The sequence below is a fragment of the Petaurus breviceps genome, unplaced genomic scaffold (genome assembly GCF_028583685.1).
Source record: "Petaurus breviceps papuanus isolate PSGF00001 unplaced genomic scaffold, PetGlider_PUasm1.0 90417, whole genome shotgun sequence".
NCBI classification, from domain to species: domain Eukaryota; kingdom Metazoa; phylum Chordata; class Mammalia; order Diprotodontia; family Petauridae; genus Petaurus; species Petaurus breviceps.
The window spans coordinates 870,129-887,770 of NW_027187245.1; the positions used below are offsets into that span (position 1 = coordinate 870,129).

General features: G+C 36.3%; 1 pseudogene; it reads right to left on the reverse strand.

The window, feature by feature from the left end:
- Positions 1 to 808: 808 nt before the first annotated feature.
- LOC138177485 (m-AAA protease-interacting protein 1, mitochondrial-like) overlaps positions 809 to 17,642 on the reverse strand; it is a 59,365-nt pseudogene continuing 42,531 nt past the window's right edge.

The following is a 17,642-nucleotide window of genomic DNA, read 5'->3' on the forward strand; positions in this document are numbered from 1 at the left end:
TGGAAAAACATTGTTCTCATCTGTCCATTCTACCAGGGGAAATCTCCACATATTTGGGGTAGACATACCCCTAACTCACTGAGGTGTTTGAGGCCTGTCAGTTACCCTTAACCTGGTTTAGGTTGTCTGCTGAGGTGATTTACTAGATTGTGACCCCTGCACAAGCTACAACTTCTTGAATCCAAAGATGCAAGTTGGGCACCAAAGATGGATAGCAGCCATGAAGAGGGCTCAGCAAGCCCTCACAACAGAGATGCTAGTCCTCATGGAACATGCCATATACCCTCAGCTTTATGTATCTTCCCTTGGCAGCACTGTCTGCTCTGTAACCAGGAAAATATTCATTTGGTTCAAAGTCATAATTTATGTGAATTTCTCAGCAAAACTAGCCCTTTGAAGAGATAGTTAAATTTCATTTGTGGCTTTTAAAAAACTCCATAATGTACCTAGTTAAACACTATAAAAGAGTTAGACACCTAATATTTAAGTCTATAGGGTTTTATAATCCTTCTGCATTACCTCTTTTAAAGGGTAGTGGAAATCCATGCCTGATGGCATGTGTAGCATGATCATTTTACAACATGAAATAGTCTGTTTTTAAAAAGTGTTTTATGTAAGGTGGTGAAGATCTGTGGAAATTTTTTAAATTTTTTCACACCAAGGGACTTTGAATATTTCAAAGCAATAGAACATTAATCCACTGAATAGATTAGGTGGAGATCAAGTGATCCAAAAGGTTCAATTTTTAGTTTGTCACAGCTGCTGTAAAAAGTTTGAAAGCTGATTTTCTGAGAGAAAGATGATTATCCTAATAATTTTGAAGTCCAACTGTTGCAATCATCCAGTCATGCTTAACTCCTTATGTAAACTCTCTGAAATTCATATTTTATACTAAGAAGTTGTTTAGTTTCTGCATTCAGATCCCCCAGCTGAACTTGGAATATTTTGATTCTACTGAGCGTCTCATCAGGGAGGTTGGCACTGATTAGATACCAAAAGCACATCAGAATGTAAGCAAACTTCCTTCCTTTATCATCATAGCAAATGGAGATATAGCCTGTTGCAGTATATACTGTTTCATCGAATTCAGCAGCAATTGCATTCTTATGCTTGTCCAACAGTGAAGTAACATTTTCCTTCAATATTTTCAGTAGCTCCTTGGTGATGAGCTCTTTCAGAAGATCAAATTTACCCTGCTTTGCTCCCTCACAGAACTCAGAGATGCTGAACTCCTAGTTGAAACATAGACATGGGTATGGAGCCAGAGCAGGGTGTTGAACAGCCCCAAATACATCACCTTCTGGGGCAGAGGGGAGCACTATTGCTTGCAATTTCAAGGGAGCAGGGGAACAAGAGACCTGGTCACAGTTCAAGAGCTGAGAGGGGCACTAGCGTTTGAGGCTTCAGGGAGCAGGGGCTCTTCCTGGGTAAAGACCAGAGTTCATACCAAGAAAACAGCGACCATACCTCCCTTAGGATACCACCTTGGAAGCACAGAAGGCTTGCAGTACTCTAGAAGTAGCTCTGAATGCAGCAGAACAAGAAAGCCTAAAGCTTGAAGTATTTCCTCAGGTCAACAGAACCCAACTTTAACATAAAGTTCCAAATCAAGAAATTGACTGGAAAAAATGAGCAAACAACAAAAGAACCAGACTATACAAAGCTGCCAGGGTGACACAAACTCAGAAGAACACAAAAGTGTGTGAAAATTGCTATAGGCAAAGCCTCAAAGAAATATTCAAATTGGACACAAACCCCAAAAGAATTCCTGGAAGAACTGTCAGGTCAAGGAGAATTTATTGCAAGCAAACAGAAAGAAACCATTCAAATATCAAAATTGAATGTTAAAAGTAAATTTAAAAAAATGAGAGAAAAAAAGAGAACCTATAAGTGAATGCCAAGGGTATAAAGGGAAGGATTGAAAAAGTAGGGGAGTTTAACACTTACTAGCTGTGTGACCTTGGGCAAGTCACTTAACCCCAATTTCCCTCCCTTCCCCCCTCCAAAAAGCAAAAAAGAAAAAAGAAAAGAAAAAGTGGGGGAGGAAGGTAGAAACTTCGTTTCAGTGGTGGGAAAAATATCACTGAAGAATGAAAAGATAAATATTCTATAAAGTGGGATGAGAACCTTACACTGGATATTAATTTGTAAGTATTTATTACTTTGAGATATCACATATCCTTCCTCAAGATACTAACTTGGAATTTACAGAGAGGGAAATGACAAATTATTTTATTTATAGGTGCATAGTTCTGAACGTGCTGGGCTGTATAGACTATGTAAGACATGGCTGAAGCACTTTGAAAATAGCTCTTGCTTTTGCTGTTCAAAGATGTGATACTTCTACTCTAGACAGGACTATAGGGTGTACTGGGTGTCCTTAGACAAATGATGAAGTGCCAGCAGCTATCTCCATGCCATGGGTATGGCTAGGATCCAGAGTCCACTGGAGTAGAGCAATCTTCCCAAGGTCTGATCTTCTTACTCCAGGACTCCAGCCATATGCAGCCAGATCAGAGGAAAAAAATCAAGGAGATATTTTTTACCCTTCTGACTACTCAGGACACTTAATTTTCTGTCAAACTGCTCCCCTCCATAATATGTTAACTCTAAAGCTCTTTTAGGCATGGGCATGGAAGATAAATAAAGTTAAAATTTTACACTTTAAAAGGGTGCACCTGTGGTCCCCCATTCTTAAACTCCACTACTTTCATTGCAAATTGCAGGGACAAGAAAGCAGGGATCAGTTGGAAGCTGGCTTTTTAGCCAGGAAGATAAGGATTTTAAAACAATTGTTCTGTATTTTAGGGTTCATTTTAAAAAAGCCTTTTTAAAAAGTCTATTTTTTTAAATTTTGTTGTTAATTTAAAAATAAATTAAGTTAAATTTGGGGGATTTTAAAATTTTATTTTATAATGTTCTTTATGACTGACTATTCAGCATGTTTGCCTAAAAAAATAAATTCACTGGATGCATCCCTCAATGAAAAATGCTATCCATGTTTGTGGCATGATAGAAATGCCTAAAACTTGTACATTTACTGAATGTTACCCCCCAAATTAAAAATTAAGGTCCCAATTCCACTTCTTCCTTCTAAGTATTTTATACTAATTCTCTTTTCTTTCATTTTACTCGGAGAAGGAAAGAAATGAGCATTTCTTAAATACCTACTATGTACCAGGCACTGTGCTAAGTAAGCACTTTACGAATAGTGTCTCATTTGTTCTCTATTGAAGTTTTCTTTCTATTCAGTCTCTCTTCTTTGTGCCTTTGCACACCCATGCCCTCATTTTACCCCTTCCTCACATGTGTCTCTTAGAATCTCTAGCGTTCTTCAGGGCTTAGTTAGAATGCCACTTACTACCTGAGGCTTTTCTTGATTCTCAGCCCATGCCCCCATAGTTATTCATTCTCTCACCTAAATTTTTTTCTGTTTATTGTATGTGTGTGTGTGTGTGTGTGTGTGTGTGTGTGTGTGTGTATGTGTATGGGAATGCTTGGAACGAATTATTGAGTTCCCAAGAAAAGTTTGTGTGTGTATATATATATATATATATATATATATATATATATATATATATATATCTATATCTATCTAATGTGTTTATAGGTCATAGTAAGGTATAGGTTATCAGATAATGTAGTTGCAAACTTTCTATCTGATTCTAACAGTGATGTATTAATCTAAACCCTGCAGCATTACAATCTTGGAAAAATTTAAAATGAGCATCATTTAGAGGGGGTACTGGAGAGAAAAATGGTGGTTATGAGCAGGTTTTAATGCATTACAAATAAGGTGTTAGGAAGAAGTGAGTAAAGGATATCTTCAAAGAAATGAATAAACAACAAAGAAGAAGGCCTGGTCAAGTGTCAAGAATGAGGGATGAATGAATGAATGAATGAAAAACATTTATTAAGCACCTACTTTGTGCTTTTAGTATACGTGTAAAAGCATGAAACAATCTGTCTCAAGTTCAAAGAGCTTGTTTTGTTGTTTCATCATTTTCAGTCCAACCTCTTTATGACCCTATTTGGGGTTTTCTTGGCAAAGATACTGAAGTGGTTTGTTATTTCTTTCTTCAGCTTGTTTTACAGATAAAGAAACTGAGGTAAACAGGGTCAAGTGACTTGCCTAGGGTCACACAACTATTTAGTGTCTGAGATCACATTTGAACTTAGGTCTTCCTGCTTCCAGGCTTGGCACTCTATCCACTGTGCCACCTAGCTGACCTTGTAGCTAATAGGAAGGGCAATACCCAGAGGAGTGGTGGCCAGGGAAGGTAATTATATGTTCTGGGGAGCTACAGAGAAGTAGATTGTTACAATTTTTCCAATAGCAACTAGTATTTATTTAATGACTGTCCTTAGAGCAAGAGGTGGAAATTAATGAGATGGCAGGTCCATCAATGAACCATAAAGCACTTTTTATCGGCTTTTCATTACAAAATCAGCCTTTCTCTTCCATTATTTTGGACTGTCATTTCATGTATGCAAACAAATCAGACATATAAGGATATATGCATAAGATGAATAATTTAGCAATAAAACAAATTGTCTCGATCTATCCTTTAAATAAATTTTATAAGATCTGTTTGAAGGACCACCCCTTACTTCCATGATTTTTACACTTGAATTGTTTACCTGATCTTTTAAAAAATGTAGATGAAGTTGTTTTTTCCCAGGGGCAATCAACCAGTCTCTTCTCTCTTTCCTGTGTTGAGAGATAATAAAGGTGATTTACTTTCCCAAGGACAGAAGTAAGAGACATGCTTCCTCTTCTGCTGCCATCTTTCCTCTTCCCTATCCATGGTCCTCTGCCCTTCTTCCTTCTTTCACTTCTTCAGGGCTGCATTACCACAGTGTTTTGGCCCCCTTCCACAATACTCTTAGATTTCTAGATCAGCTGGACTTGCTTTAAGTATCTGAAACTATAGCCTTACAGAAGTATAGAAAAGTGGGGGCCTGCAGCTGAAGCATGCCTAGGATTAATGTGAGACCATCCACAGTTACCTATGGAGTTTAAAAAGTCTGATTCCATTTCTGACACTTTATTTTCTTCTTTGTGCACAGGAAACCATTCCCCATAAAGCCTTGTCTCTTTGACAGTCCAATATGTTTCAGCCATGATACCATATTGAATTCTTTTATTATTTTCTCAAGTGAATTAGGTGCCTGGTTGACAGCAGTAGAAACTGAAGTTTTGTCCCTATCACATATCACAAATTCTACTGCAGAATCTTTCCAGCAGGATCCTGTAACAAAACTGAAGAGATCTATTCCAGCTGATTCCAGCTGTGTTGTGCCTTTTTCCTTCACTGTTCCTTTCTTATCACTAGATTCTCTTTTGAAAATTCTGAATAGACTTGTAATTACTACCAATTTAACATATAGCTATATAAAGAAATATATAGGCACTATTGTGAACCACTGGAAATTTGACTGCTATTATTGGATAATTCAGAGTTAACCATATGAAATTGTTTTGACTTTGAATATGATCATGGAGAGTAATGGATTCCATATCACCAACTGATTCTCAAATAATAGGGCTCGAACCAACAGAGTACATGACTGTTCTATTAGTAGTATTAGAGGAGTGAATAGCTTCACCATTTTATGCTGCTGCTTTTTTAAACTATTTCTATTATTGCTAAACTATTCATCTTATGCATATATCCTTATACGTTTGATTCGTTTGCATGTTTATTCATCCCAAGTAAAAAGTTCTGATTTTACAGATCACTTTAATAGTCAATAACTTGGTTCACAGATTCCAGTGTTTTGTCTTGTTTTTCTTTTCCCATGGCAACTCTACTCTTTCTCTGTGTTGCAATTTCTCATAAGAACTTAATTTCATATTGCCAGTTAAAATGTTGTCATCTCTATACAGTAATGCAATAAAATCGTGTACTGACGAATATCCTATCTTACTCTTTTGAGAGAATTATAGGAGTTCCATGTTTGAAGTTTTCACCATAATTATAGAAAATGAGCTAGAGTATTACTCTTAAGGCTTCTCCTTAGTTTCTGGAACTCTATGGCAAGTATTTCCCAAAGTACCAAGAGAGCAAGCAACTCTAACATTCAAAGAGTATTAGTTGCATTTATTTGGAGCTGGACTTTTCCCAATTTTATTAAGCAGTAACCCATTAATAATAAAAATAAAACATTCAGCTATGATATGTGCCCTGATAATGACAAATAATGTGACTCCTAGTCATTCTTCTCTTCCACGACCTCTGATTGTGATCTTCCTATAGTTTTCTGAATCTGTCTAAATCATCAGGCCAGTAATATAGACTACATTCAGTGACACTAAATGACATGATGAAATAAGAAGAAATACTGTCACAATGTAGAGAGACAGAAATAAAGAATTAAAACCTCTAAGATAGTATATACACATATTATTCATATTTAATTATCTATTATATACATGTGTATGTATGTATCTGTATATGTATAGATGTGTATGTGTATGGGTGTAAGTCTGTCTGTATATATGTATGTGTTCCTTTACTAAAATTCAGTTTTAATAAAGATCCTGGGCATTTGAAAGCTAAGTCAGTGAAGTATAAATGTTAGAAGGCTCTTTTAAAGTTGGAAAGACTTTAAATATTGACTCAGAAACAGTTTGTGTGTCTTTTACTCTGGAACCAGACAGCTCAGAAAGTCTCATGATCAAATTTACTGTCAGATAATAAATGATTTTAGCCACAGCAAGTCATGAAGCAGTTTATGAGGAGAGCACTTAGACTATCTACTTCTAATCCTGTAACTTCATCTTTACCATATAACTAGCCCATCTTCTCTTCCTGTTACACATTTATCTGAGGACATCTTTAAATTCTGTTCTTCAAAGTTCTTTATTGGGTATATGTTCCAGACTGCTCACACTCATCATATATCTCTGTAATCTCATTTGTATCATATTCATTTTCGTTTCTTTAGAGACCCTGGTATTCCTTGTTTTATGGCTGAACAAATATGCTGGTAGACCATTGGTATTAGTTGGTAGAATATTGCTGTTAAAAAGATAGGCCTTCATTTCTAGTAGAAGCCTGTGGTTATTAAGGGTGCTTTGCAGTTTCCTGAAGGTGATCCAGCCCTCTCCCTTCTTTCAGTTTAATTGAGTCCAAACTATCATCCATTGTATTGTCTATCCTATATTTATATTCAGATGGATAAACTCTGTAGGTTGTCAGTTCAACTTTATGTTATAATCTGAGCAGTAGAGGTTGTTCAACCAATTGGTCTTTTAAGCTTACAGGTGTTCCATGGTTACATTAACTTGGGTAATACTATAAAAGTGGTGTTGAATAATAAAGGTGAGGACCCACTTTCTACTCAGTAATCTTTACAGATACATTTATTTTTAAAAGGGAAGGGGCATCTGTAGAAATTTTGAAAATGAATTCTCTACCTAAAAGTACAGTCTACATTAGAAAGCAATAAATTAAACAGATATTTCCTTCATTGCAGGTTGGAATGGGATTTACCATAAGTTAACACCATGCCTAGACTATACTCACCTGCTAAGACAGTGGGGTGGTAAACTTGTCAAAATAAGCAAGCTCCATTGGCAAAATTATCATTCTAATTCAAGAAGACTCACTTGCAAAATCTAATGTCCCCAAGTGATAATTAATGAAGAGGGGAACCATGTCAGTAATCACAAGCATAAGCAATTTTTTTTAATTTGGAGAAGTCTATCATTATTCACCTTTGAATTTAAAAACAAAAATTCAAATATAATCAGTGTTGTTTTTTTTTTACCACCAACCAGGAGAGCATATTCAATCCTAGCCTCTGGGCCATTCATTCTCTCTTATCTGCTCATTGTACATGATAACAAACACAGTATAATTGGACTCTGTTTTTTTTTTTTTAATGTGTTGAGCTTTAACCTGGGGTGAGCCAGTCACATTGATTTTAACCCCTTGTACCACCTAATATTAGTAAAAACTTTTTGCTTAAAGATGGATAAAATAATAGAAGGGGATAAAAATTGGTGACCTCTCATATAAAACCTTTTAAAGCATTTCACCTAATAGACTCCCTCTTTCATGAATGCCAATGGAGTAAATGGGTCATCCATCAATTATTGCTCACTCATGCCACATACTTGGCCTACTTATCACCAAAAATGTAAGCTGCACATAAAATGCTTTTTTTGATATATGTGTCATCATCCTTAATGGGGATAGAAAGAACATCTAAATTTTCTTATAAAACTCCCTATTCATATGTCAAGCATTTACAGAATACAATTTAGAAAATGCTGCTTTTGGATGTTTGCTACCTGGCAGGTGATTACAAAGAATGGCACATTTCAGTCTGTATCAAATTATCTCAGGAGCAGCTGAGAGACTCACTCACAAAAGAAATTGATATGAAACAAATAAACAAAAGGATTTTTTTATTATTTTCTTTTTCCTCAATTATATCTAAAAACAATTTTTAACATTTCTTTTAAAACTTTGAGTTCCAAACTCTCTCCCTAACTCCCTTCCCACCCACTTCATTGAGAAGGCAAGCAATTCGATATAGAATATACATGTGTAGTCATGCAAAATGTTTTCCCATTAGTCATGTTGTAAAAGAAAACATAAAGCAAAAAACAAGACAAATAAAGGAATATTTTTAAAGTATGCTTCAATCTGTATTCAGACACCATCATTTCTTTCTTTGGGGATGGATAGCATTTTTTATCATAAGTCCTTCAAAGTTGTCTTAGATCATTGTATTGCCAAGAATAGACCTCCATTTATTAGTCTCATCAACATTAGTTGGGGTATACTTTAGGAAGTAGCAATCAGGACCTGATCCCCTAATCTTTCGACCCTAGACCTTGTGTATACATTCTAACAGGTCTTCAGCTAGATCTAGAAATAAATATCCAGATATTTATGGTGAAAATATATGGGTCCTTAATTTTCCACTTTGGTCTTAGAATTTGGCCATAATCTTAAAATTAGAAAATACTATTTACATATTTACCTTGGAACATTAAAATATGTCAAAGTATGAAAAAATAACTTTAGTGTTGAGGCAAAATGATTTCCTAATCCTTTTTCTTCTTACCTCTCTTCTCTGCATTTCTAAATGCCAAATAATAGTGGAAACCAGAGTAGTGTGAAAAAAACTGCCGAAAGTAGAGCAGATTTATTTGAAAGCTTCAGAATAGGAATTCGCTCAATCCTTCTTATCCTCTGCATGGTATAGTGGATAGAGTACTGAACTTGGAAAATCTCACCGCTAATATTTATTAGTTTTCCTACCCTAGGCAAATAACTTAATTCCTCAGCCTCAGTTTCCTCATCTGTAAAATGGGGTTAATATTGACTATTCTCTCAAGGACATGAAGATTTCCCTGGAGGATTGGGCAGATGAGAACAATTTCTTTTTTTGCAACGGCCATGAAAGCAGCGGAAGCAGGCACTGTGAACTGCTTAGAGGTTGGTCAGGTTTCAAAGATGCCAAAGTCATCCACTGCACCCTGGGCCATTGCCAGGCATCTTGATTTTTGTCTTGTCAGTGGACTTTGATGACTCTGGAAGAGAAAGCGAGGCTGGCAATTTTATGTACTTCTGCCTTATTTAAAGCCAATTCATGCGCGTCTCGACCTCAGCTAGTGACGTCATTGGTCCTCTTCCAAAATGAAGGATGAACGACAAACAACAACAGTGTCAATAATACCTACCAAGCAGGATTATTGTGAGACTCCCATGAGATCATGTATGCAAAGTGGTTTACAAATTTGGAAATGCTGTAGTTGTTAAGCTTCATTAGCATCAAATATTGTTGATATTCAAAAGAAATGCATCACAACTCTTTCTTCTACCACCTCAGAGAGATCTGAGGGGGGATCTTAGAGATGGCTCCCCCATGGCCAAAGTTGTCACATCAGGCAGTTTTTTTGAGTAACCTGTAGTTCTGCTTAGAAAATGTAAAGCAATAGCGCGCCAGCAGGATCATAAATTATGCCTTTCCTTTTGTACTAAGTGCTCTCTTCAAGGGAAAAAAAAGCTTTCTTAGCTAATGAAGGAGCTCCCATTGGCTGTAGATAGTCCTCATTATATCAGCCTGTCCTGGTTTTCAAATTGCTCTAGTTTGTGCCTGTGACACATTCTTCATTTTTTCCCATAAAGCCCCAATTCAGAGTATTGTCTGAAGCTTCGGTGCTTAATAAGGTTTGGTCTGGAATTTGCATCAGGAAGAGAACTAACAGTAGCTAAATACATTCACATATGGACAGTGAATAAACACTGGTTTTCCATGTTGAGTTGAGTGCAAGCATGAAAATCTAGAACTTCCGTCTAAGAAGTGGGTAAAATGCCAAGTACATGTAAAATATTACAAAAGAGCTTTTATGAAGCAGGAGTTGAATACAGCTCAGGAAGTAGAAGGTTTGGGCCTGGCACGTTGATGGTGTGCCAGTTAGAGGATGAATAAAACATGATTTAAGGGCTCTCCACCCATGTACACCATGTCCCAGTGGTCTGGCAACAACTGGTTACTGTTTCATTCAGATGGATGACAGAAAGTAGTTTGAAACTTAGCATGAATTGCTCATAATTCATTAAAACTCAGTTTAAGGCACATAGCTAACCAGACAGTATCCAGCATTAAAGATTCATTCAGTCTGCTCCTGCTCTGTCTGGAGATGACAGTTGAGAGCTTACATTCTTGAACACTTTTAATCATTCCCTTTTTTGCCATTTACATGGTAACTAGATCTTCTACACCCCCACTCTCCATCCACCACTTGCCCAGCTCAGCTCTCTATAGTTATTCCAACTGATTTATGTATTTCTAGTTCCTGAAATGATCCCCTGGGAAGCACACTTTTCCTTTTGAGTTGTGTTGTTTCTGTGATTCTCACTGTTGTGTAATAAAGCCACCCTTTGTTGTAAAAGGAATATAGGGAACCATTTCTTGCTTTATACCAAACCATCAATCTAAAATTCCTTTGCTGTAGAATCAGACAATTAAGTAACATCTAGTTTGGCCTTCCTGAAATAGCACCCCAGAAAAGCCTCTAAATTTTTATTCCGGAAATGAGCCTATCCAAAGCCTGGACCTTTGGAATAAAAAAAAGTCTTTGCCATTCTGCACCAATTACCTTAAAATTAGTGTTAAATTATCCCTCAAATGTTAAGAAAAAAAGGTCCTTGATTTTTCAAAGGCATCATTTACCCTTTTGCAAGTCTTAAACGATTCCCCAAAGGATGCAAAATTATTTATTCTACATTACAGGAGGCTTATTTTTTCATACAAAAGATGCCAACATCTGGTGTTTCATTTACGATTAGTTCTAAAACAAAGAAACTAATTTACTCTGATGACTGAGGCAGTCATGCCATACTGTATCAGCACTCATCCCTTTCCCTGCAGTTTCCCTAAAGCACTCTAAAAAACTGCTAAGGCAACAAACCTTTAATGGGGAATATAGTGAGTGAGATGACTGATCTCTTTTTTTGTGCCAAATGGGAGATCTTTAAAAATGACTTTGACTTTTGAGGGTGAAAGTACTTGGAATTAATTTCCAAGAGTTTCATAGGAGGTTTTGCTCAATGTTTATACTCTTCATCATTTGAACCTTATCTTGGATTTCTAATGCTAGATTGGTGGAGAATATTAACTGTGATCTTCTGAAATCAAGTCAGGTATGTCAACTCTCCTGGGGCTCCAGGGAACCATTTGGTAGATTATGCTTCATGGTCAATAAATGACATCCTGACATGAAAATTTATTTATCTCTCATGGCAAACATTGGCCCCTCAGGGATTCTGTGGTCATCTGGTTCAACACAGACTCAAGAAATGGTAACATAGTCTGGTTAGAGAAGTAATAACTCATTAGTTTATTCTAGATTACTACCTTACCAAAAATAGCTTTGGTTCTTTTTGGTCCAGTTGTCTGAGTTTGTTTCTTTCTAGGTGAGCAAGTCAGTGCGTTTAGGGAATTTCAGAATTCATTAAGTAATCCCAAGTTTCTCCCTAAAAAACACTTTTGTAAAACCTATATTCTGCCAATAGCTGTGAATCCTGGAAACCTAGAGGCTCTGAAGATTTGAAAGGGAGGATCATCCGAAGGGTAACAGAGGTACACATCACGAGGAAATACAAAGGAGAAATGCAGTAAAGGATATCATCAAGGCAGTGCATTAGTGATGAAGAAGATAGGCTAGTCACCTGGAAAGAGGAAGGGATAAGTGACAGACAGCAATCACATTACATGCACTAATATCCTTGTGAGGTCCAGAACAGTTCTGAAGACCCCAGCACACTGGGCAGACCCAATCGTTGGCAAGTTGATGGAAGAATATGGATGAGTCACACAGGATAGGCAACCATGGAGGAGTAGATGAACTGCAGTCTGCTTGGCTAGAGGGAGAATCCACATTGATGAGATCATGGATTCACTGAAGCATTCTGAATATTATATCTTTTATTTTCCCTTTAATGCAGGATATTTATTTGTTTGTTTTGTTTTTGCTTTTTGGAGAGGGGAAGGCAGTGCAATTGGGATTAAGTGACTTGCCCAAGGTCACATGGCTAGTTTTGTGTTAAGTTTCTGAAGTTGGATTTGAACTCAGGTCCTCCTGACTCCAGGACTGGTCCTGTATTCACTGCTCCACCTAGCCGCCCCTAGGATATTTATTTGAACAAAAAATTAACAAATACTGATGTTTTCTTCCTTTCACCTCCTCTCAGTTCACTGCTACTGAAGGGGAAAAAAGTAAAAACCTTTGTAGGAAATCTGTATATAACCACTCAAAACAAATCCTGACATTGGTCATGTAAAAATTTATAACTCATTTTTTTTTGTCCAGAGTTCGACACATCTCTGTTGGGAACTACCTTGTTCATCATTGGTCTGCTGGAATTATGGTTAGTCATTGAAGTGATCAGAGTTCTGAAGTGTTTCTGAGTTATTTGTCTTTACCAAGTTATTGTTACCCTAAATTGTTCTCTTGGCTCTGTTTATTTAACTCTGCATCAGTTTATGCAAGCCTTCCCAGGTTTCTCTGAAAACATATTCCTCATCATTTCTTTTGACTCAAGAGTATTTCATGATATTCCTATACTGTAGTTTCTTTAGCAATTCCAATTTATCAATTTTCCCTTTGTTTCTAATGCTTTTTAGCTACAAAAATGTGCTATAAATATTTTTGTATACACAGGTTATTTTCCTCTTCCTTTGATCTTTTTGTAGATAGAGACCTAGTAGTGATACTGCTGGGTTTTTTTTTAAAGTTTAAGCAATTAAGCAACTTTTGGGACATTGATACAAATTGCTTTCTAGAATGGCAATACATTTACAAATCTACTAATAGCGCCTTAACGTCTCTTTTCCCACTGCCCCTCTGTTTGGCATTGTCCATTTTTCTCAATCTGATTGTTATGTGGTAGACACTCAAGAGTTGCTTTATTTTTACATTCTCTAATTAATGGATATTTAGGATATTTTTTTCATGTGGCTGTTGATAATTTGGATTTCTTTCCTTGAAAACTGCATGTTCATAACTTTTGACCTTTTGGTAATAAGATACTGGTTCTTATTCTTATAAATTAGAATTGGTTCTTTATATATGTCTTAGAAAGGAGACCTTTGTCTGAGAAAATTGCTGCAAAAATATTTTTCCCAGTTAACTCTTTTCTCTTCTAATCTTAGCAGTATTGGTTTTGTTTGTACAAAAAAACTTTTAAGTTTTATGTAAGAAATTGTACTTTTTATCTTCTTGATCTTCTCTAGTTTTTGTTTGTCAGGAACTCTTTCCCCATCCATACGTAAGGTATTTATTTATGAGAAAGATCATTTTATCTCTCTTTTTCAGGTGTTTCTCTTAAATGAAGATATTTATTTGCACTTTTTTTTCCTTTATTGAGCTAAAATTTTATCTCAGCACACAACATTTTATTACTCTCCATTACTCCCAGAAGTAACTCAGAGAAACAGTAATAAAACTGCAGCTTTCTTCACAGCAAAACTTACCCACACTGACCAATAATAATCTAATATGGAAATACTAAATGATATTCTTAATTTTTCCTTTTCTGGGAACATGTTTTTAAGTATATTCTGGTGACAGGGCCTACTAGGCAATGAAACTACATTGACTATTCCTAAGCTGACTAGTAAATACCAAAAATTAATTTTTATTTGCCATTTTTCCTGTGCCAAGAAATAATTAATGTGCCCTTTCCTGCACTTTTTTGCTGGTTCAAGCTATTGAAGTATTTGTTCACACTTAGGCTTCTTGTGGTGTAATAGTTTCTAAAAGATGGCCAAGAATATGAGAAATTAAACATTTCAATGAAAATTGAAAATCTCTGTGGGTGTTTGTATTCCAATAGAAATGATTTCTTCATCTTTCCATCCCACCTCAGGAGGTATTTGGCAGTTTTGCAAGTCCCTCCAATGTATATTTTAACTGTAGTTAGGCCTATTGAATTCCTTCTTTTCCTTATGCTACTTGACCTTTTCAGAATAACCATATACAGAATGAATTTGGTCCAAGATGAAATGTAAAGTGTGTTCACACTTGGTTGTACACTATGATGACTCCTATTGCCCCAGAAGCCTTGGGGGGGAAGGGTTGGCTCAAATATGTATAGAGGATGGAAGTAAAACTGGAAACTCCCTTTATAAACAGTTGCATGCCTCACTTCAAAAGGAAAACAGGGAAAAGGAATGAGTGCCTTAGATATGTTAAAAGAAGTTGCCAGGTGCAGTATTTTTAGTTTGAACTGATGATTCAACATATCATTTTCACCTTGAAAGACAAGTGGGCTCTTCAAGTGAAGAAAATGGTACCCTTGTTTTCATACCTTTTCTCATATGTCAATAGAAACTCAGACGAATAGCTCTGTGAAGAGGTAGCCAAATCACCAATGAGACAAAACACAGCATTGTGTATGGATCTCAATACCGTGTACTATGATGATGTGTATTTTTGGCATCCATGCAGAACTAACTTGGCTTCATCTGGGGAATATATTTTCCCCTCTTTTAAGCTTGCTTACCTCCCATATGTTTTTTAAAATGTCCTTCCCTGGTTTGCTTTGGCCTGGGAAAGAGGCTGTTGCTTTCTGTCTGCTTTCTATGTATATTGGAGAGTGCAAGTTGACAACTGTGTTTCCTTCGCTATGCAGTGCTAACTGCTCTGAGGTGAAATATAACACAGGGTCCATTAGACCTCAGCATAATGGTAGCACATATTATCCCCAGGTACTAGGTAAAGACTTGTGTTCTCTGCCCCAGTGATACTCTCTGTTCTAATGATTGGAGGACCATCAAATGGCTTTTAACAGGCTCTTAGTGCCACGCAACTTTGATGTTATGCTGCCCCCATAATCACCATCACAAAGGTCTTGGTTACAAAGATATAAGCAGCCAAATCAATGGTGAATATATATAATTGATACATAAAGTCAAAGTAAATACTTAAAGGTTCATGTACTCTACAAAATTAATTATGAATTTTAGCTTGGGCTGGCAGGTTGTGGAGTGGGGGGTGAGACTGGAATTAAGTTCTCACATTGCTTAGGATGATTTTAGATATCTTTCAAGGGCTTTGGGAAAATGTGAGTTTTTCAAAGAGATATTTTGTCCTCATCATTGAAAAATGCCCAGATTCTTTAAAAATCATAAGTATGGCATCTCACAGTTTGGAAGACCTCAAAGAGGTCAAAATTGTGAAAAGAAAAAAAAAACAATGATCTATTAAACAAACATGTTTTAATCATTGGCTATGTACGAGGTGCTGTGCTAGGTTCAGGGGATACAAAAACAAAAAAAGAGAATTGTCTCTGCCATCATAAAGCTTGCATCCAGATGAGATTTGTAGGTATTATATTTTTTAGCTTTATATGCTTTCTTAAACTATACTTAATTATACAGGTACTCACACTCATCACCTGATAAATGGTCAAAAGATAGTAACTGTCAATTATCAAAGGAAGAAATACAAGTTTTCAGTAACCCCATGAAAAAAATACTCAAAATCACTGTTAATTAGTGAAATGCCAATTAAAGGAAATCTGAAGTGAGTTCAAAGATTATATATAGTTTAATGACTTTTAGGATATAGCTCCAAATTAGCTTTCAGAATGGCTAGACAAATTCATATCTCTACCAGTATATCATAATGTGCCTGTTTTCCCACAGCCCCTCCTCCATTTGCCATTTTTTAATTTGTCATCTTTGCCAAATTGGTGTTGATGTAGTCAAAAAGATCAAAGAAATAAAAAGGACACATATACACAAAACATTTTATAATATGTCTTTTTGTAGTAGCCCCAAAATACCTGGAAATTAAGGTGGTACCTATTAATTGAGGAATGGATAAACAAATTATGGTGTATGGATGTAATGGAATACTATTGTTCCATGAGCCATGATGAAAGGTATGTTTTCAGAGAAACCTGGGAAGAGTTTGAAAGTAATAAAAGCTCTGATCATTGGTGACAAAGAGGTGGTCAATTCAAGACACAGAGTGAGAACTACCTGTTTATACATAGTGTCAGAATTTCTTTTGCTTCACATTTATTAAAAAGATTTTCTTTTTTTTCAAATGGTAGAATGAGATTGAGAGAAAATAAATATTTGACAATTGAAAAAAATGTATTTAAATAAGTTGTGCAGGTGCCCGTTAATGTACTAAATCTTTTTTGTGTGACAACCAGCCTAGCTAAGACTAGAGATGCATCATTACAAGTTTGTTCACAAATTATGTCGTTTTCATTCACAACTCTGACAATTGTAACTTAGGTAGGAGAACTGAGACTTTGCCCCAGGCTTCTGAAATATAGATGGCACTTTGAAAATATGTATAGTCCTTAAGCAGCATAGAAGCAACTGAGCTTAATACTTAGTTAGCAAGAAAAATTAGTTCAATGGAATTGACAAATACATGCTTCCCCTTTCCTCTCTCTGCCACAGTACTCTAGTCTGGCCCTGCCTCCTTACTAGACAGCAGTCTCCCCAGGAGCTCACTTACTGTATATGAGGCCATGAAAGCCAACCCATTTTCCTTTTCAATTTGTCATAAAAAGTGAATCTGTTGGAATGTTTTGTGCTACTTACCTATAGGTGTGCTTTGTATCTCTGGCCTCAAGTGGGAAAAAAATGACTCATTTTGGCAACTCTCAGAGACCATCTACTGAGTTTGGGAAGGATTAGGATCTGCATTGGTGGGGGAAGGATGCATTGATAAAATGCCAGATTCCTGAAATATTAAATGGCCAGTGGAAAAAGGTCTAGCTTTGGAGTCAGAAGACCCGGGGTTGTGTCTTGGCTCTGCCACTTAACTACCGCTGTGACACAGGGACACTTACGCTTCCCTGGCTCTTTTTCCTCATCTGTAAAAGGAAGGAGTTGGACTACATGATGTCTCAAGTCTCTTCTAGTTCTAAATATATGAGCTCAAAGTAAGTACAGGTGACATGCTGCTGCTTACTGGACTTTGTTTAACTTTGAGATAGAGATTACATAACAAAGATAGAAAGAATACAAACTTCTTATTCTGACTTAATTGAGAGCCTATATTTTAGCTGTTGTATGTGAAAATTGACTTGTGGAAATACTTAAGAACAAAATTTTGGCCTTATTTTCAATAAAATTTCTACTCAGTT